Here is a 23067-nt window from a genome sequence, read left to right on the forward strand (position 1 = left end):
TCTACAGGACATTCAGGTTGAGATATCTATTAGGCAGCTGGAGACAAGATCCTGAAGGTCAGGAGAGAGTCTTCTGCATAGATGATAACTGAAACCATCAGAGCTGATGAGATCACCAATGATAATTATAAACAGCAAGGAGAAGAGAGCCTAGGATAGAGTCTCCTTGTGTCCCCCAAGGAAACCTGTGGCTAGTGGACGTGATCTGGATGATGGGCCAGTAAACAAGAAAGAGAAGGAATGATCAGAGAGGTAGGAGGAGAACCGAGAGAGCGGTATCACGAAAACCACAAGAGAAGAGAGTGTGGGTAAAATAGAGAGATAAGGAATGGAAGATAGGACAGTAAGATGAATTCAGAAGTGAATGAAGACTCATTGAGTGATAAGTGCTGAATTTATACCAACCTGTAGGGTGGATCTAGTGGATTACTCCAAAGCTCACTTTTTGGGTCTATTATTAAAATCTCCATTTTTAAAGACTAATGCCTTGAATGCTCCTAACATTTGTGGGTGATACAAAATCGGGAGGTGCTGACTGATAGAGCTGAGAACTTAAAAGGTCTTTACACGAAGCTAGGTGGTGAAGCAAATAGAGTTCTGGGCCTGGAGTCAGGAACAACTGAGTTTAAATCCTGACTTAGACATTTACTAACTGTGTGACCCTGAGCAAGTCACTCAACCTCTGTATGGCTCAGTTTTGTCCTTTGTAAAATGCGGATCATAATAGCATCTACTTCCAGGGTTGTTGAGGAACAAATGGAATTACACACACGCAAACGTGTGTGTATATAAACACACAAACACACATGTATAGCTTTGCAAATACCAAAGTGCTATAGAAACGCTTCCTATAATAATTATTATCAGTAGTATTATTAGTAGATATATGGGTCATCTCACTAACTCTCAATTCCATGGCTTAGCTCATTAAAAAGTAAATTAAATTGTTTGTTAAAAACTTATAACTGGGGAGACCGAGCCAAGATGGCAGCTGGAAAGCAGGGACTAGCGTGAGCTCCCCGCCAAGTACCTCCAAAAACCTATAAAAAATGGCTCTGAACAAATTCTAGAACTGCAGAACCCACAAAATAGGAGAGGGAAGCAGGGCTCCAGCCCGGGACAGCCTGGATGGTCTCTGGGTAAGGTCTATCGTACACGGAGGTGGGAGCAGAGAGGAGTGGAGCAGAGCCCAGCATGGGCTGCACAGACCAACCACACCAGGAGCTGGGTGGAGCGGGCCCTAGCACCCTGAATCAGTGAGCTGTGGCAGTTACCAGACTTTTCAAACTGCGAACACCAAAGACAATAGAGAAGGTTAGTGGGAAAAGCTGCTGGGGACAGAGTGATAGAGTTCCTGGTTCAGCCACCACCCCGGGGGCAGGAGAGGTGGGGCAGCTACAGAACAACGGCTGCAGATGCTTCCAGCCCAAGGCCCACCTGGTGGGAGGAATTAAGTGGCGGATCAGAGCAGGAGTGCAGAGCCTGCTGAAGATCTGAGTCCAGTCCAGGTTGGGGGTTCTTGTGGAAGGAGGAGTGCTGGTGTGGCAGAGCTGGCTGTAATAGCTCTGAAATCAACAGAGCATCCCCTCAAGCTTGGCACAAAGTACTCTTTACTCTACAAGCAGTCATACCCCGCTGAAAAACTCAAGGGTCAAGTAAGTTGGCTGGGAACATGGCCAGGCAGTGAAGATTCAGTCTCAGACTTTGGAATCTTTCTTTGGTGACAAAGAAGACAAAAACATACAGCCAGAAGAAGTCAACAAAGTCAAAGAGCCTCCAAGAAAAAGACGAACTGGTCTCAGGCCATGAAAGAGCTCAAAAAAGAGTTGGAAAAGCAAGTTAGAGAAGTAGAGGAAAAATTGGGAAGAGAAATGAGAAGGATGCAAGAAAACCATGAAAACAAGTCAATGACTTGCTAAAGGAGACCCAAAAAAATACTGAAAAATATACTGAAGAAAACAACACCTTAAAAAATAGACTAACTCAAATGGCAAAAGAGCTCCAAAAAGCCAATGAGGAGAAGAATTTCTTGAAAGGCAGAATTAGCCAAATGGAAAAAGAGGTCCAAAAGACCACTGAAGAAAATACTAGCTTAAAAATTAGACTGGAGCAAGTGGAAGGTAGTGACTTGATGAGAAATCAAGATATTATAAAACAGAGCCAAAGGAATGAAAAAGTGGAAGACAATGTGAAAAACCACTGACCTGGAAAATAGATCCAGGAGAGATAATTTAAAAATTATTGGACTACCTGAAAGCCATGATCAAAAAAAGAGCCTAGATATCATCTTTTAAGAAATTATCAAGGAAAACTGCCCTGATATTCTAGAGCCAGAGGGTAAAATAGAAATAGAAAGAATCCACAGATCGCCTCTTCAAATAGATCCCAAAAAGAAATCTCCTAGGAATATTGTCGCCAAATTCCAGAGCTCCCAGATCAAGGAGAAAATACTGAAAGCAGCCAGAAAGAAACAATTTGAGTATTGTGGAAACACAATCAGAATAACCCAAGATCTAGCAGCTTCTACATTAAGAGATCGAAGGGCTTGGAATACAATATTCCTGAGGTCAATGGAGCTAGGATTAAAACCAAGAATCACCTACCCAGGAAAACTGAGTATCATGCTCCAAGGCAAAATATGGATTTTCAATAAAATAGAGGACTTCCAAGCTTTCTCAGTGAAAAGTCCAGAGCTGAATAGAAAATTTGACTTTCAAACACAACAATCAAGAGAAGCATGAAAAGGTAATCAAGAAAAAGAACAAGAAAAAGAAATCGCAAGGGACTTACTAAAGTTGAATTGTTTTGTTTACATTCTTACATAGAAAGATGACATGTATGATTCATGAGACCTCAGTATTAGGGTAGCTGAAGGGAATATGCATATGTATATATATATATATATATATATATATGTGTGTGTGTGTGTGTGTGTGTGTATGTATGTATGTGTATATATGTATGGAGAAAGAGAGAGAGAGAGAGAGAGAGAGAGAGAGAGAGAGAGAGAGAGAGAGAGGGAGGGAGGGAACAGGGTGAGTTGAAGATGAAGGGATGATATCTAAAAGAAATAAAATCAAATTAAGGGATGAGAGAGGAATATAGGAATATATTGAGAGAGGGAGATAGGGAGAGATAGAATCAGGTAATTTATCTCACATAAAGGTGGCAAGAAAAAGCAGTTCTCTAGGAAGAGAAGAGAAGGCAAGGGAGGGGGAATGAGTGAATCCTGCTCTCATCAGATTTGACCTGAGGAGGGAATACCATACACACTCAATTGGGTATCTTACCCCACAGGATAGAAGGAGGAAGAAGATAAAAAAGGGGCGATGGTAGAAGGGAGGGCAGATGGGGGAGGAGGTAATAAAAAACAAACACTTTCGAAAAGGGACAGGGTCAAGGGAGAAAATTCTGTAAAGGGGGATAGGTTAGGAAGGAGCAAAGTATAGTTAGTCTTTCACACTATGAATATTGTGGAAGAGTTTTACATAATGATACGCATACGGGCCAAGTTGAATTGCTTGAGTTCCTAGGGAGGGTGGGTGGGAAGGGAAGAGGGGAAAGAATTTGGAACTCAAAGTTTTAAAAACAGATGTTCAAAAACAAAAAAAATAGTTTTTGCATGCAACTAGAAAATAAGATACCCAGGCAATGGGGCATAGAAATTTATCTTGCCCTACAAGAAAGGAAGGGAAAAGGGGGTGGGAGGGGATTGGGGTGACTGAAGGGAGGGCTGACTGGGGAACAGGGCAACCAGAATATATGCCATCTTGGAGTGGGGGGGAGGGTAGGAACTGGGGAAAAAAATTTGTAATTCAAACTCTTGTGAAAATCAATGCTGAAAACTAAATATGTTAAATAAATTTTTAAAACAGCTTATAACTACATCAGCACTACCAAATAAAATTTCTTGGTAACTATATCAATTTTAACCCATAAATTGTGATAACAGTGTTTATTGTTATAAACCTGTCCTCAGGATTCCTCCTTTTTCCATTGCTTTTCCTTTCTTGTGTCTACATTTACTGTCATCATTCTTTTGTTTTTTCTTTGCATTACTTCATAAAAATCTTTACATATTTCTTTCTATTTCTCATACTTGTCTCAATTGTATTATAGTATTTTAGTACATGAATATACCACAAATGATTTATCTAGTCTCATAATTTTGGACATTGAGGCTGTTTCTAGTTTCTAATTACTTCTCTGAAAATCTTTAAACATAGATCTGTTCAAAAAATTTTAATAAAACTTTCAGCATATATTCCCAATGTTTGAATTATCAGGCCAAAGAATGTGACTTTGTATTTTTTCTCAGTCCTGTCAGATTGCTTTCAAAAAGAGTCTACAAGTTTAAATTTTTATGAATCATCTACAATCACTTCTGCATTTAATTTCTTTGATTTAAATTACTATTATTTTGCTGTTTTGATAGGTATGAGGTGATACGTTGTTTCAACAATCTGGCTAGCAGCTTCTGTGGGGGTGTAAAATCCACCCACAGCCAGCACCCAGAAAGCTGCCGGCATGCCGGGAAAGCACAGGTTCTTTTGATCTGCCTTAATAAGGAAAGCAAGGTGAAGGGGTTGACAAGCTTACTTTAATTCAGCATACAAATATCATTCACTTAGTTCAGGGGAAAAATCCAGCACCCTGAACTTCAGAACAAGATACAAACAAATTACAAACATCAACAGACAGACCCAATACAATTCATAGTTACCAACATCTAAGTTCAGCCCAGGAGCTCGGAACAAGGACTGGCCCAGAGTCACACGCCACCACTGCTGCCCGCAAAGAGCTCCAACAGAAAAAGGGATCTTCAAGCTGTCTTCTCTCCTCTTATAGAGTTTTTGACATCATCAAACATCGTCCGAATGACCAGAGCCCAGGCTCTGGTGACTGGTTCTTGAGTTGGCCCATCCCCTTAGGACCCTGGGAGGTTCACATCCACATAGATTAGGTTAACACCCAATAGGGCATGGCTCTGGAGTTAACATCTCCCCTTAGCCAGCCCCATCTTGGGCCCCACCCCAGTCACCAATCCGCACCCACATAGGTTCCACACCTAATAGGGCTCTGGGCCTGGGGCCCAGCACCTAGCAAGGCTCAATGAAATACACTGAGTTACTCAAAGAAAACAAAGGCCATTTTGCTTACCAATACATGTGTCTAATTTGGACCTCTATTAGGTGGAACAATTTTGAAGTGAATATTAACAATTTGTATTTCCTCTTATAAAATTCATCTGTCTTTTCATTATTTATGAAGTGTAGACTACTAATCACCACAGTTTGGGGTTTTTTTTGTAGCATTCCTTACATCTTTTATATGTCTTGTTTAGATCTGTCATATTTACCACGAAATTTCCTCCAACACTTTACTCTGTATATTATGTTGTAAGATTAAAAAAATTCATGTTGTTAAACCTATCTACTTCATCAATAATAATTTATTCCATTTGTCAAATAAAAAAACCTTTTTGTAATTGAGCAAATACTTTATTCCATTTTTCTTCTACCTTCTATATACCTGTACTTATATTTAAATTTCTTATCTGGCTATAATTCACTGGGGAATATTTTGGGGTATTCATTCCAGGTTGTCAATTAATCTTCCATGCTCATTTGTTAGATAATGTGTTTTTTCACCATTTTAAATTGTCTATCAAATTTTCAAATGCACCTTTTATGTATATTTAGTTGTATATGTTTATTCTTTATTTTGGTCCATCAATACATTTGTTTTTTCCTCCTGGGTGCCAGATAGTTGTGGTAGTAGTCATTTTGTGTTTCATTTTTGTGTTTAGGAAAATAAGATTCTCTTCTTCAGATTTTCTCTTCAGTGTGTATCTTAACATTCTCTACTACTTGCTTTTCCATAAAAATTTATCATGACTTTGTATAATTCTGTTAAAAATCCCTTGATATTTTCATTGGTAACAGCTGAAATATATAATATAATTAAAAGAATATCCTTTTTTCTATATTCATATAATTATTTTATGAACATTGACTGTGCTTGCGGGTGTCTATTTTCTTTTTTGTTTTGATCTTTATCATTTTATGATTGTCAGTATCTAGGTTCTATGTATTCCTAATTTAGTTAATTTTCAAATATTTTTCACTTCATATATATATAATGAATAAGGTTTCTTTTTTTGATATCTTGTTGCAGATAAATTAGAATGCCTACTACACTCTCGTTAATCTTGTATCCTGCCAAAATGACTGAATTCAAGTATTGTTTTCATTATTTTTTTTGATAAGGCTAAATTTTCTAGCTATTTTGTCATGCCATCTACAAAGAGTTTAATTTTGATTTCTTCATTTCCAATGTTAATTCCATTAATATCATCTTTGTGTGTTTTTATACTTGCTAGAACCTCCAGGATTACATCAAATAACAGAGGTAAGAGTGGACCTCCTTACTTTGTACTTGTTTTTAAAGGAGTAGTTATAATCTTTATCTATTGTATGCTATTTTGACTCTTGGCTTAAGATTCTATTCAGTATATTAAGGAAAAATTGTCGATTCCTATCCTTTTAAGTGTTTTATCTTGAATAATTGTAAATTATCAACTGTCTTTTCTTTATGTCTTTATAGGTGTGTTTTGCTTTTGCAATAAGACCAATATCTACCAGGGTTCTACCTTCTACCATCCCCAATATTGGTTAGTCTAGTTTTTCCCTAAAAGGTAACAAAGGTAGGACTTGATTGGCAGGTGGTAAGGCAAAACTCAAGCTCACCTTCCTGGCCATTTTAGGGCATCAAAATGTCTACCCACTCATCAGAACCATTGCTTCCAATCATCTGCTCTTCAATTTAATTTTTGTTATAGATTAGTCTTTGGTCTATTGATTGAATCTGTTCTTTGTAGTTTCCCCAGTTGTTTGTAAAAACTTCAGACATTAACTTGTTTTCCTAATCATTATTTAATTAAGTTTTGTGGTTTTTAAAATTTCCTTAGAGTTCTGCTCTAATTTCTTTACTATAATTATTATCGAATTCAATTTCCCCATTGTTTCCTCTTCTATCTCTTTCCTTGATGCTTCCAAAATCCATTGGATTGTGAGCTCCTCGAGAACAAGGGCCATCATTTGCCTTTCCTTATGTTGTCTGCACTTAGCTCAGTGCTTGGAACACAGTAAGCACTTAATAAATACCTACAAATTGTTTTGCTGATTGATTCATTTGAGATTCTGGGAGATAATTTTATGCCATAGGGTTTTACATTGCAGAAGTACTTTATTGATTTGGAGGGTTTCTTTGATGTTTCTGTTCATATATGGAAACTGTAAAAATGCTTGACATTGAAAAATGCAGTTTTGTGCCAAGTATAAAACTTTGGTCTAATGCAGGGATGGGGAAGAGATAGTTTATTACCTAAGGTCTTGTTAATAGGAGAGAGAGAGAGAGAGATACAGAGGCTCCTCTCACTTTAGGGAACATGGGAAAATGGGGAAAATTTCCCAGAACGTAAGGGCCTAAATGACCAAACCAAGTATGTACCAGGGGGTTCTCATTCATGGGCAGCTCCTTGATGCTTATTAGCTCAACTACATATTGGCAAAAAAAATTTTAAAAATGAAGAAAAGGAAAAAAATCCCTCCCCCCACCACCAAATTCATGTGTAGTAGGGCCAGGGTTGAAACCTCTACATGTAGCCTATGTGCACACAGCTAGTAAGAATCTGAGGCCCGATTTGTACTCAGGACGATGAGACTTAGGCCCAGCACTCTATACACTGTGCCACTTAGCTGCCCTGTACAATCTTATATTTCTACATTAATTATGAAAATTATAATACCTCTCAATAATTAATCACCTAGTCCCAACTGTTGTGAGTCCCTGGCCTCACAACAAAATCCTGGGGGTCTGTGAGCCCCCCACACCCAGGCCTTTGCCTAGCAAAGGGCCTGATCTTGTGGACAATGTATGGGGCGGGAGCTGAAGGTGTTGAGTGACTCTGATTTATTCAGGATAGCAGCAAACTTTTATATCTTTAGTGACATAGGTACATTGTTTGGTTACATGGGTGAAAGAACAGGTAAAATCAAGACACCTGGGTACTAGAACCGCCCCAACTCTGCCTACTCTCCTCCCCTTCTCTTCCGTGCTAACCCGAAGCTCCCTGCGGTCAGGCAGTCCAGGCAAAGAACCAGAAGTTTCATGTGCTCTGGCAAGCCCAGACAGAGAGCCGGAAGTTCCATGTGCTCAAGCAGGTCCGGGCAAAGACCTGGAATTGCTAGGGAGTCAACAAAGGCCAGACCCCTCCTCCTGGCTCCACCCATATCTCAGAGCCCTGAGTTTATCTCAGCAGGCCCTGGGCATGGAGGTCCGAGGAGGGCAGGGCTTGGCTCTAACTCAGCCCGTAACACCCAACATTCCAAAAGAGTTTATTAATTTTGTTTAAAAAGAAATAATCTGGGAAGACCTCTTTTTCATAAGATTTTTCTCATTTTTCTCTATATCAACTCCTTAATTTTCTAGGGATAAATAAATATCAAGGTTACTGAGTATGTAATTTATTAAGAATGTAGCAAACAAAAGCCATAAATAATTGTTTAATTTATATTTTCGATGAAAAAGACTATAGCCAAAGTCATCTCTATCTGTCATTGCTACTGTTGACTTCTTCATTCTGGTTATAGTTCTACCGTTCAGTGCTTTCAGTATAACTCCAAGGAGGTATCAAGGATCCCCTTCACAATGTTTCTCCAACTTATATGAACTGATGCAAAGTGAAGTAAACAGAATCAGGAAAACAATGTTACATGGCAAGAGAAACATTGTAAAGATAACCAACTGTGTGACTGTCTTCAATACTATGACCCACCACAATTCTAAAGGATTCATGATGAAAAATGGTATCCACCTAGAGATAGAAAGCTGACAAATTTAGAGTGCAGATCAAACCATACATATTTTTATTTTTATTTGTTTGCTTTTATGGGGGAACATGGATAATGGGGAAATGTTTTGCATGACTTCATATGTACAATGGGTATTGTATTTCTTGCCTTCTTAATGGGTGGGGGAGGGTATAGAGGGAAAGTGAAAATTTGGAACTGAAAATTTAAAAAATGTTTCTTCACAAGATAGGATTTAAACTTATATTCTCAGGAAAGAAATTCTTCTAGGCTTTTCCGTACCTCGGTGTCTCTGTAGTTAACAGAGTGTTAACAGAGTTAGTTAACTGTTAGTTAACAGAGTGTAGTTAACAGAGTGTAAAATGACAGTTAAACTATGAGTCTCTCAATTGATTCTCTCAAAGGCATAATTACACAATTTCCCTGGGAAGTAAATAAGAATTCCAAAGCACCCTACTATGTGCCAGACATTGTGCTAAGGACTTTATAAATACTATTTCATATGATTCTCACACAACCTTGTGAGGTAGATGCTATTATGATCCCCAATTTTACAGTTGAGGAAACTGAGGAAGACAGAAAAGTTATTTTCCCAGGGTTGCACAGGTATTAAGTGTCTGAGGCAGAATTTGAACTCAGGTCTTCTTGATTCCAGGCCCAGTTTTTACTCACTGTGAAAGTTTGTTATATTCATATAGAAAGCTTAAGTATGTTGACAAATTTCTGATAATTCCTCTAAATACGACATTTGTTAATCAGAAATATTTAAACCCCATGATATAAAGTGGCAATATCCAGAGGCCATATAGTGGCAGAACCAGTGGAGATAAGATGTGTTTCAGAAATATGTAAAGTGTGTGTAAAAGAGTAGCGATTACAAATTTGGCTTAGCCAACACAATCTTACATGACAACAGAGACCATAATGCTATATCTGGATACAAAGTAAGAAATCCCTAACCCCCCCACCACCACCTAAAAAAGAGGAGGGGAATGAAAGCCTTGAAAATTGTCATATTTTCTGTAAGAACAGATTTCTGAACAGAATTTTCTTTACAGCCCCCTTTACCTCTTTGTTCCTCAGGCTGTAGATGATGGGGTTCAGCATTGGGGTCACTACCCTGTAGGAAAGCCCAATGATCTCATCAGAAGTCTTGGTGTCCTTGGACTTGGGCTTCGTATACATGAAAAGGGCAGAGCCATAGAATAAGATCACCGTGGTCAGGTGGGCTGAACAAGTGGAAAAGGCCTTTTTTCTCCCTTCACTAGAGTTGGTCCTCAGGATAGTGACAATGATGAAAATGTAAGAGATGAAAATGAGCGTCGAAGGAGTGATTAAGATAATGATACTTGCAATTGTCATGATAAACATATCGAGAGATATGTCTACACAAATAAGCTTGAGAAGGGCCAGAATTTCACAGGTAATATGATCAATGATATTCCCACAAAAAGGCTTTATCATGGCAAGCACTGTTTGTACCAGGGGGAACAGAAATCCTGCTATCCAGGTCCAAGCTGCCATCTGTGCACAGAGTCCCTTGTTTATGATGATGGTGTATCTCAGGGGATTGCAGATGGCGACATACCTGCCATAGGCCATCACTGCCAAGAGAATGCACTCTGCACACCCCAGTCCGAGAGAAATAACCATCTGCAGGGTACATCCAATGAAAGAGATGGATTTTCTTTTAGATGTAAAATTAATCAGAATCTTAGGAATGAAGGAAGAAGTGTAACAGATATCCAAGAAGGAGAGATTCCCAAGGGAAAATTACATAGGGGTATGAAGGTGGGGATCCAGGATGCTGATAATAATGAGGATGCTATTTCCCAATAGGATCACCAGGTACATCACCAGACAGAGCACATAAAGAGTTATCCGGAGGCCTGGGTAATGAGAAAGTCCCACCAAGAAAAACTCAGCCATAGCTGTAGAATTCCCCTTGTCCATAATATTTTTTCTATGTCAGCTGTGGGAGTTATGAAAGATACAGTCATAGCAATGGGGTTGAACAGTAACAGTGATTTATACTGATATCATACACACTTCGCACTTTTAATTTTGCCTTTGTTTAGCATTAATTTTATTTGGATTTCCATTGATCGGTACAGATTTTCACACATATGACCAAAAGTACAAAGGAAAATAGTAATTCACAGAGCTGGTTAATGATTTTATATGTGTCTAATTTCTGCTCTTTAACGAAATTATCTTTCATAAGAAAGACTTACGCGATCCTCATTTCCTTTGTCCTTTTTTTTTAACTTTAGTCATTGTGTGAATATTAAGTTACTGCCATTGTTTTTATTGCATTTTAAGTATTATTCTTCACATCTTTTTTCACTCTGCACAACTTCCTATATTTTGTACTTTTTCAAATCTTTTCACGTTTATCATCTTAACTGTCACAACATCCCTTGTCATTAGCAAGCATTATAATCTCTATTTTACAAATGAAGATACTGAGGAATCAACAGGTTAAGTGATTGTCTAGGGCTTCCCATCTAGTTCTTTGTAGCGAGAATTCTTGCCCCCTGACTTCTGGTCCAAAATTATTTTTTACTTTCCTATGCTGCCTCCCAAGGCCCCATGGGAAACATCACTTCTTGCTGTGAGCTTGAACCTTAAGGGAGGGCTTTGAACAGTCTGATTGCTTGCACTGATCAATGGACCTTTCTATGATATTTGCCTGGGTTCATTCCTCAAGGGTTAGGATGCTTTTCACACTTTTCACATCCCAGTGATCCGGACACCCCTGGCTGTTTTTGTACAAATTCAAATGCCTTCTTCTTCCCTCCAATTGCTCTCAACTCCAACATCCAAGTGTTCTCCTTCAGCTGTATCTGTACCATCCACTCTGCTATCTGGAATGAGTGCTTCAGAATAAATAAATTAGCTTTTATCTTAAGCTATTTCCCTTTTCACTCTTCCCATCTTGTAGCACACCATTAAGACATGGCTCCCTCCTGATGATACGGCATCCTTGGTTATCTTTTCCAGCACTGATTGCAATTTCACTTATACCTTTTTTCCCTACTCGCTGGATGTGGTGGGAACACTCCTTGATCCCCATTGCCACTTTCTGGTACTAACAATTAGCAACCTTTCCCCCTGTGAAGTTTTTGTTATTCAAATGTATCACCCAATCCAGATCCTGATGACCATTATCTGTTTACTCCCAGGACATTTTACTTCATCAATGAGTTCAGTTCCTGGTTCATGGACACTCTTTCTAGCTCAACTCTTGCCGTGATTCTAATGGACTTCATCGTATATACTGATACCAGTTCAGTACACTAAGTTCTCAATTCCTCAAATTATTCATTTCTCCTGCATACTTACTCTACACCCCTTAGGTCTTTCCCCACTCATCACCTCTGCACAGGATGCACTTTCTTCCCTTCCCAATTTGATTCCTTGGTGAATCACTTTAAACTCTATGCTATTCTTTACACTTAAATACCTTGCTCCCTTATTTTACTACCAATCATGCCTTGCTAAATGGCAGCCTTGGATAACTCCCAATCTCTTCCTTTACCCCTACCTCAAATGCAAAGGTGGCTTTTCTTTTTGCTAAGGCAAACCACTCTACATGCAAACTTGATCCCAACTCATACCATTTTCTCAGTTTGATGGTCTCCTCTGTCAGTCCCTTTCTCTCTCTAATCTCTTATCTCTTTCTATCTATTAACCCTTTCCCTGATCCCTACAAGCAAGCCATGTCTCCTCATCTTCAAAAAGCTTTCACCTGATCCTACCACCTTCTCTAGCTGTTGTCCTATATCTCTCTGATTCATTCATTTTGACTAAGCAAAACAGCTGCTAGGCATTTATACCAAGAGGACAAGGACAGAGAGGAAAGGTATGGCCAATTGGCTGTGATAGCCAATGTGTCCATTTTTTCCTGTTTGACTCTACTTCTGTATCATAAGAAAGGGTTATAACAGAAGGAGGACTCAGTGGCAAGTGACAGTGATATACAGAAAAAGAACATCAAGAAAATATTTTAAAACAGTGTGTGCTATAGAATGTGTAGTGGAAGGGGATCAAAGAGGTACGACTGCTCTTTTCTCATGTCATCACAGAGCAGGATACTAATTTTCCTAGACACAGGCCAGCTCACATAAGGATTTGTTGTTTTTCAGTTGTTCAGTGATATCCAACTCATCATGACCCTATGAACAATATCACTGCCAGTACTATCTGTGGGCTTTTCTTGGCACACATACTAGAGTGGTTTTCCCATTCCATCTGAAGTGGATTAAGGCAAACAGAGGTTAAAAAACTTGCTGAGTGTCATAATCTACTAAAGTATCTGTGTTCACACTTAAATTCAGGTCTTCCTGACTCCAGGCCCAGTGCTATATCCACTGAGCAACCTAGCTGCCCCTCACATAAGGATAAATGATAATAACGTTAGTAAATAGAACTTACATTTGTATGCAGCACTTAATTATTTAAAATGCTTTTATAATAACCCTATGAGAGAGGCAGGGTTGTGCAAGTCAGTGACCTGAGGCTCAGAGAGGTCAACCAACTTTTCTAAGAACAGACAATTAGCAAGTGGTATCTCCAAGTCCAGAGCACTTGCTGAATAACTAAATGTCTTTGTAAATGGCTAAGGAAAACCTGTAATTAAAAAATCCAATGAGTTCCTGTTACCATTAAGTCAACTTATTAATTGAATAAATAATAACTACCATTTACATTTTGTTTTAAGATTCTCAAGAGTACTTTTAAAAAGATAAAAAAGAGTACTTTATATATATTATCTCCTATTGTTTACTGAAAGTAACTATGCCTTTATTTCAGATGCATCCATTTCTGGTTCTTGTTTAAGTAACCAGAAAATCTTCCCAACCTTACTTTCTCAAATTTCTTCCTCTCTACCTTCAACTTTTTCCATATGCCCACTTTTCATTGGTTTTTATCACTGAGCAAAAGATGCCCTTACTCTTTTCTGAATCTTACCTTTCTGCATATAGCCCTTTTGTTATCAAGGGCTGGCCTTTTCTTTGTTGCACTGTGGGTCATACCAAGTTCCTTTACAGGCTTTAACATGCCAAGGGTATACTGAAGCCAACTGTAACCCGATTGTGAAAGCCCATTGTTAAATTTTCAGTGTGAGCATTACACCTCAGAAATCCACAGTCCCTATAAATCAGGGCTTGAATATGTTGCTGATTTGCCTAGAGTTAAGAAAAATCTTAATACAGATTAAACTTAAGTATATGTACACATTCTTCCTGCCCCCACCCTCCAGCCCATTTCTTAAATATTTACTAGCACACCCAACGATCCTTCTATAAACCATGCTTGAGCTGAGTGGAGGAGAAAGCTTAGGGAAAGAAATAATTACCAGACTTGAGACCTGATGATTCTAGACAAATAACAATAACTGGCATTTATAAAGTATTTTAATGTTTGCAAAGTGCTTTACATCCATCATGTTTGAGCCTCATAATACTTCTGAGTCCCATTCCTCCACCACATCAAGGAGACAACTTAATTCATAGATATATAAATCAAGTCCTCTGCTATCTACCTCATCAGCGAATCCCACTTTCCCACATTATTTCTTTGATTTATTTATTTTTGCTAACACAGCACTGTACTGAAGACATTTTAGAAGAGAGAAGGGTGGGACAACATTTTTCACTTATAGATATGCAATGTGCCTTCTAGCTTAGGTATTTTTGTCTTGAATCCAATGAATATGGAATCACTGAACTATAGAATATTTGGGAGTATAATAACCTTTAAAGCATCTTAAGAGCTATAAGGGACCTCAGAAGCTAGAACATAAAAGGTCATAGATAAAATTTTAGAAAATAGAATTTAGAGTGTCAGTGTTGGAATCTTAGAATACAGAAGATAAATGGCGGCTAGAAAGCAGGGACTAGCGTGAGCGCCCCGCCAAGTCCCTCCAAAAACCTATAAAAAATGGCACTGAACAAATTCTAGAACTGCAGAACCCACAAAACAGCAGAGGGAAGCAGGGCTCCAGCCCAGGACACCCTGGATGGTCTCTGGGTGAGGTCTATCCCACACGGAGCTGGGAGCTGGGAGCAGAGCAGAGGCCAGCATGAGCGGCTCGGACCAACCAGACCAGGAGCCAGGTGGAGCAGGCCCTAGCGCCCTGACTCAGTGAGCTGCGGCAGTTACCAGACTTTTCAACCCACAAACACCAAAGACAACGGAGAAGGTTAGTGGGAAAAGCTGCGGGAGTGGAAGGAGTTCGAGGTTTGGCCACTGCCCCTGGAGCAGCGGAGGTGGGGCAGCTACAGCTGCTGTTGCTTCTGGCCCCAGGCCCACCTGGTGGGAGGAATTAAGTGGCAGATCAGAGCAGGAGTGCACAGCCTGCTGAAGATCTAAGCCCAGTTCGGGTTGGGGGTTCTTGGGGAAGGAGGAGTGCTGATGTGGCAGAGCTGGCACATCCCCCCCAAAAGTGGAACATAGAACTCTTTAGTCTACAAGCAGTCATACCCCACTGAAAAACCAAGGGTCAAGTTAGTTGGTTGGAAATATGGCCAGGCAGCAAAAACACACCCAGATTCAGTCTCAGACTTTGGATTCTTTCTTTGGTGACAAAGAAGACTAAAACATACAGCCTAAAGAAGTCAACAAAGTGCAAGAGCCTACACCAAAAGCCTCTAAGAAAAACATGAACTGGTCCCAGGCCATGGAAGAGCTCAAAAAGGATTTGGAAAAGCAAGTTAGAGGAGAGAAATGAGAAGGATGTGAGAAAACCATGAAAAACAAGTCAATGACTTGCTAAAGGAGAACCAAAAAAATACTGAAAAATACACTGAAGAAAAAAAACACCTTAAAAATAGACTAACTCAAATGGCAAAAGAGCTCCAAAAAGCCAAGGAGGAAAAGAATGCCTTGAAAGGCAGAATTAGCCAAATGGAAAAGTAGGTCCAATGGACCACTGAAGAAAATACGAGCTTAAAAATTAGATTGGAGCAAGTGGAAGCCAGTGACTTGATGAGAAATCAAGATATTATAAAACAGAAGCAAAGGAATGAAAAAATGGAAGATAATGTGAAATATCTCATTGGAAAAACCATTGACCTGGAGAATAGATCCAGGAGAGATAATTTAAAAATTATTGGACTACCTTAAAGCCATGATGAAAAAAAGAGCCTAGATATCATCTTTCAAGAAATTATCAAGGAGAACTGCCCTGATATTCTAGAGCCACAGGGCAAAATAGAAATTGAAATAATCCACCGATCACCTCCTCAAGTAGATCCCAAAAAGAAATCTCCTAGGAATATTGTCGCCAAATTCCAGAGCTCGCAGATCAAGGAGAAAATACTGCAAGAAGCCAGAAAGAAACAATTTGAGTATTGTGGAAACACAATCAGAATAACCCAAGATCTGGCAGCTTCTACATTAAGAGATCGAAGGGCTTGGAATACGATATTCCGGAGGTCAGTGGAGCTAGGATTAAAACCTAGAATCACCTACCCAGCAAAACTGAGTATCATGCTCCAAGGCAAAATATGGATTTTCAATAAAATAGAGGACTTTCAAGCTTTCTCAGTGAAAAGACCAGAGCTGAATAGAAAATTTGACTTTCAAACACAAGAATCAAGAGAAGCATGAAAAGGGAAATCACAAAGAGAAATCACAAGGGACTTACAAAAGTTGAACTGTTTTGTTCACATTCCTACATAGAAAGTTGATGTGTATGATTCATGAGGCCTCAATATCATAGTAGCTGAAAGGAATATGCATATATATATGTTTATGTATATATATATATATATACATAATATATATATATATATATGAGTGAATGTGCAAAAAAAAGTTCATGCTTTGAAATATTTCTTTTTCCCTTTTCCAGTATGATTTTCGCTATGATTTACATTAACAAGTACAAGTGTTTAAAGATATAATAACATAAACAAAGAGAATGATAAAAGCATTCATGTAGTATGAAAGAAATGTGAATAAGAAGATGACTAGGTAGCTATGTTCTAGAAACTTCTTTCAAAAAAAGAAGTTATAGGCCAGATGTTGAATGACTACTGAATCTCACAGAAGACACTTCCCATCAGAGATAAAATCTCATGAATTAACACCAGATGACTTTAATATTTCAAACATTGATTCAGAGTCCTCAGACATAACTGAGTCTACACACTCACAGTCATAAAGACAAAAAAGTTTCCAGGCTTGTGACTCAGGATACACCTGCAAGGAACACTACAGAAATGACTCGATCATTCCCTTTCATTCTTCCTCTTACCTCAAGCACTGATTCTGCCAAGTCATTCAAAGGAAAGAGAAATCAAGAAGGAAGGAAAATGAAGACTGTGTTTGCAGCCATAGCCTAGAGGAGAGCACCATACGATAGGCCTGAGAGAAGAAAGACTGGCAACCCAGCTTGGCCCAATCCACTACCCCGTGGAAATTACTCAGGACAGGGAGTGGAGTCTGGCCAGCCCTCATATTTTGCAGTCCTAAGGATGCTGAGGTTGCCCAGCAGCCTAGCCCCAGGAGTTTGTGCAGTGGTAGAAGATGGAGAAACCAAAGAGTAAGCAGGATTTCAGAAGTCAAATTATGGGAAATATAAGGAAAGCCAAAAGACCAGGAAGGAAAGCCTGAAACCTAGTTCAAAAGCAGATGAACCACAGAGAGAACACACAGAAAAAACATAAACAAAGAGAAACATAAAATGAGAAGGATGAGTGAATCCTACAAAGAGAATCTAAAGAACCCTAAAAATTTAATATGAAGGAAAATCAAACAATATTATCAGATGAAAGAGAGAATCCAGTGGACATTCCAGATATGATACAAGAGATGGTACAGAATGATTTAAAAGAGAAATAAAATTCATTCAAGAAAAAATTAGTAGTAGATTTCAGACAGAAATCAGAGCTCTCAATGACGAATTTAAAAGCATAAACAAGTTACAACAAATAAAAAACACCTTAAGAAATAGTAAATAATTATACATGTCTCTGTCGCTTCTGTTATTTACCAATTATCTTGTGATCAAAACATGTATATTAACGTTATAACATGATTGGGGCAGCTAGGTGGAGCAGTGAATAGAGCCCTGGCCCTGGAGTCAGGAGGACCTGAGTTCAAATCTGGCCTCAGACACTTGACACTTATAAGCTGTGTGACCTTGGGCAAGTCACTTAGCCCTGATTGCCACACCCCCACTCCAAAAACAACCTCCAAAACTTTATAACATGATTTTGTTGCTGCTGTTGTTGTCTTTAATTGAATGTCAGTCATCAATATGGAGGCAAATATAAATGTTATAGATATATGTATATATTACACATACATGTATGTATGATTCTTTTGATTCTGCTCTCTTCACTCTGTATTGCTTCATGTATTTATCTAACATGTATATGTGGCACATAGGGTCATACTCCACTCCCAGATTGAATGGCAGGTCTCCCATGTGCTTTACAATGGAGTTAAGGATCTACAGGTTTTCAGGTTGAAGTCAGAAAGCCAGTTTTTTGATATTTTCTTTATAAGGCAGATCAATTGCTTTAAGAAATCTTTTAAATGGTTGCATCTTTAAATACTGATATCTGCCATACGTCTGAGTCCATTATGGATATGGAAATTAAAGTGAGCAGTATGGAAATTGTTTTCTTAGACCACTGGTGTGTCGTAATAACATTTAGTCATATAGAACACTTGAAAGGAGTGCCTCATGACTTAAGAAATTAGGATATGGAGAGCATTCTATAACATGCTACCTTCATTTTAGGGGAGCCATGTAGCACTGAGTCATATGAGAAGACTTACAGACACTCTTGGCAGAGGATACAACAGAATTGGACCTTGAAGGAAGAAGTGGATGGTACTAAGCAGAAATACATAGAGGAAATTAATTCTGGGTATGGAGGACAGAGTGAACAATAAAAGTAGTGTTAGATAAGACTGGACAGGTAGGTCGGAACTAGATTATGGAAGGTGACAGAAAGTAAGCCAAATAGACTTGAAAACAGGGGTCAAGGTAATGTTCAATAAGCCTGGAAAGTGGAGAGATAAACTATGACCAGATTGTGAGGGCCAGTAAATGCTATGTTAAGAGGTTTTTAATGTATCCTAAAGGCAATAAGTAGCCCCTGAAACATCTTTATCAGTGGAGTGGTATGTTCAAATTGATTTGAGTATCACTATTTTGGTAACTGTCTGGGGGGTGAATTAAAGAGAGAAGAGTCTGGAAGCTTGGAGTTCAGTTAGGAGGCTATTTCAATAGCCCAGGAGAAAAGCGAAGTGGGCATGAAGTAGGGTTGTGGCTCAGTGAATGAAGATAAGGGAATAGCTGTGAGAGAGGTAGGAACAGAAGACAAGGCCTGACGATAGATTTGATATAAGGCCTGGAAGAGATGAAAGAGCTCAGTTTGGCAACCTTGGTGAATAGAAAGATGATGGCTCTTTGTTAGAAATATGGACTTTGGAGGAGGGGTTAGGGGATGAGATGACGAGTCCTGCTTTGGAAATTTGACATTTGAGATGCTTGTGGTACATTCAGTTGAGATGCTTAGTTTAAAAGCAAAACTAAGGCTATCTATATCTATACATACATATATGTATATATGGAAGTCATCTCAATATGAATGATAATGGAGTCCTTTTGAGCGCATGAGATCACTCAGCATTTAGAAAGAAAGGAAGAGATTCTATGTAAAAGCCTTTGGTAATCCACATAAAAGGAGTGGGATGTAGATAGCAATCCAGCAATATTGAAACTCAGGAAAGAGTGATTATCTAGGAGAAGAATATAGTCAATCATGAAAATGATTCAGAGAGGTCAAGAAGGACGAGTGCTAAGAATAGTTCATCAGATTTGGCAATTAAGTGTCATTAGGAACCTTGAAACAATTAGTTGAGTGGCAATGTTAGAAGCCAGATTTCAAGGGCAGAGAAATGAATACGAAAAGAGTAAAAAGAGGCACTGAATACGTAAGGCTTGTTCGAAGACAGGAGTGATAAATTGAGAAATTATAGCAGAATGTTAGTTTTAAAAAATAAGCTAGAATGGGACATCTTTGAAGGGAGAATGGAGTCCCTAGAAAGGGAGAAACTGAGGAAAGGAGGTTGATTGATGAAGAAAGGTCTTTGAAGAAATATAATCGGGTAGGCTGAAGAATATAAGAAGAGAAATTTTAAACTTGAAAAGGAATATAGATACTTCTTCCTCTGAATATAGTGAATAAAATCAGGGCAGTTAGAACATGAATAGGAGATGTCTATTGGGGAAAATTTTCATAATAAGTATCTGTAATAAAGGTAGTTTTCCATGACAAATAGAAAATTTATTCAAATATATACAAAGCTATACAGGTGCCAAGCTCCAATAAATAAGCAATTAAAGGATGCAAACAGAGACTTTTGAAAGATGAATGTGAATGATCAACAAGCATGAGAAAGAAAGCTAGTAATCACTAATCATAAGAAAATGCAAATTAATATAATTCATTTCATCTCATACAAATTACAGCATCAAAGATGGCAATCATAAAAATGATAAACGTTTGAGAGGTTATCAGAAAGCAGATGCACTAGAGCTATGAATTTGTCAAATTATTCTGGAAAACAATTTGTGGCTATGCAAAAAATATCAGTGAACTATATCATGGGGGCCACTAGGTGGTGCAGTGGGTAGAGTGCTAGGCCTGGAGTCGGAAAGACTCATCTTCCTGAGTTCAAATCTAGCCTCAGACATTTCCTAGCTGTGTGACCCTGGGCAAGTCACTGAACCCTGTTTGCCTCAATTTCTCCATTTATGAAAGGAGCTAGAGAAGGAAATGACAAACTGCTCCAGTATCTTTGCCAAGAAAACCCTAAACTGAACAACGATTGTCCACATATGCCAAAGATGAGAGAGAAAGATTGAAGAGTATATAGCTTTATCCCTATGATTCTATAAAGAAATGACTATTGCATTATTTTGTGTAATTAAAAGAAGTACAACAGATGGTGCTCATCGAGTAGTGGTAGGAGAAATAATTGTGTAAATGGATATAATAAAATGTATTTTTGCCGTAAGAAATTATGAATGTGAAAAACTCAGAGAAATTTGGGAAGACCCATATGAACTGAATCAAAGTCAACAGAAGAAGTGTAGGATGACTCAGTAATGTGAAAGAAAACAAGGCAGAAAAGTGTCAGTACCCAATCTTGACCAAAGAAGACCGAGAGTGAGACGTTTTCCTCCTTAGGTTTAAAGTTTTGGTTAATAGGAGTGGAATGGGGCATGTGTACTTTAATATGGACTATGCTGCTTTGTTTTGCTTGCTCATCTTTCTTTCTTTTTTTACAAAGAAGGCCTAGAAAGAGGCCTATAAAATTTATAAAAAGTTTTATAAAGAGAGGGCCTATTAGGAAGTGATAGCATTAATTTTTTTTAAAAAGAATAAGCAAGATATTCAGTTTTTTTAAATCTAGAGAAGGATAAACTAGATGAAGACAGAAGTTTAGAGTAATGGAGAAGGGAAGTTGGGACAATAAAGGTCTGAAGAAATAGATCTCAGTAAAGTAGAAAAGGCAAAGATATAGGAACTTGCATGTACAATAAGAAGACTGACTCATAATTCGGAAGATCAGTGTTCAAATCCAACCACTGATGCTTACTATCTTTTTGACATTGGGCAAGTCACCCAATCTTCCTGGACTTCATTTCCTTCCCTATAAAATGAGGGGGTTGAACTAAAATAGTGATGTCAAACTCATATAGAAACAGGGGCCACTAAACTATACATAAAGATCCCTGCAGGCTGCATATTGACTTAGAAAACTATATATTAACATTATCTAAGTTCTATAGTATTTTTATTTATTTTGTTAAATATTTCCCAATTACATTTTATTTTGGTTCTGGCCACTGGTGGGAGCATTACAGCTGCAATACAGGTTGTGGGCTGTATGTTTGACACTTCTGGACTAGATGACCTCTGAACTCCCTTCAAGCTATAGATCTATAATAGGTATATGTTTTGCTGAGAAAGAGGATTGGGGACTTAAATAAAACAGAAAAGTGTTAGATCATCTGCTAAGGAAAATGCAGAGAAAAATGAAATCAATGCTATGTAAAACTGGAGGCATATTTGAAAGCATAAATTGTTTGGTGGACTGAGGCAGCATGCTTTTGTGATTTAGAGGTTATATGACCAGCTGTTTTAACCTTTGCCTCCTGAAGCCAGCAGCAAACCCCACCTAAAATTGACTTGACATGTAATTGGGAAAAAATAAAATGTTATTAAAGAGAATATAGAAGGTAAAGTAATAGATGTATGAGTAACATTAAAACTTAGAGGTCGGAACTAGAAGTGACTTTAGAGTTCACATGATTCCACAGATGGGAAGATTCGTCTGAAAGGGAATCCAAAGCTAGGACACAAAATAACTTGGTGGAAGCCGGCAAAAAGTGCTCTGGAGTCCATTCCTGAGCAGGAGAGTTGAGAGATACTTTTTCTTAGAAATGGATTCTTCTGACTCTAGCATACTTCTCTGTTGTTTTCCCTCTCCACTTTTTTTGTTTACAATTGTCTTCAGCTTCCATGAAAAGTTTCCTTATTTCTTTATTATTACCACCGAGTCTTACGCACAACATCATAGAATATAGGATTTTAAGACCATAGATTTAGAGCTGAGAGGACTCTTAAAGGTCATTGAGTCCAAAATTCTCTTTTTATATGATTTTTCCTTTCAATATTTCTAGCAAAGACCCATCCCCAGCTCCTACTTTCCTCGTTTCCTTTGGCATCTCTGAAAATGATCCTTCCCGGGACAGTCCCTACCATTCTCATTTACCTTTAAGTGTGAGATAAGATGCTTCTCTCCTCTCTACCGAGCTGGTGTTCTTCCTGTTTTTGAACAAATGTGCTACTTTAAACACATTAACAAGCAATTCTTGGTGACTTGAGAGAGCACCAAAGTCATAAATATACAGTCTATCTGTCCTATTTATTGCTTTTCTTTAGGGTGACAATTGCTTTTACTAAAGCTATTTTATATCGTTACCTTTCTTCAGTTTAATTCCTATTTAATTCAAAAATGTTTGTGAAATATTGCCTGGCTCAAGAATGCTTCCCCTTCCAAAGTAAGGCTATGATATTAGAATAGAGAGCAATGCTATGTTTGCAGTTCCATCCTAAATGCCTGTGGATCCAGGATGATTACAAATGATCTACCA

The 23067-nt window shown here is 38.3% G+C and overlaps 1 pseudogene; it reads right to left on the reverse strand.

The window, feature by feature from the left end:
- Window positions 1-9884: 9884 nt before the first annotated feature.
- On the reverse strand, window positions 9885-10826 carry LOC118831597 (annotated as a pseudogene).
- Between the last annotated feature and the right edge of the window lie 12241 nt (window positions 10827-23067).

This window comes from Trichosurus vulpecula, chromosome 9 (genome assembly GCF_011100635.1).
Source record: "Trichosurus vulpecula isolate mTriVul1 chromosome 9, mTriVul1.pri, whole genome shotgun sequence".
NCBI lineage: Eukaryota > Metazoa > Chordata > Mammalia > Diprotodontia > Phalangeridae > Trichosurus > Trichosurus vulpecula.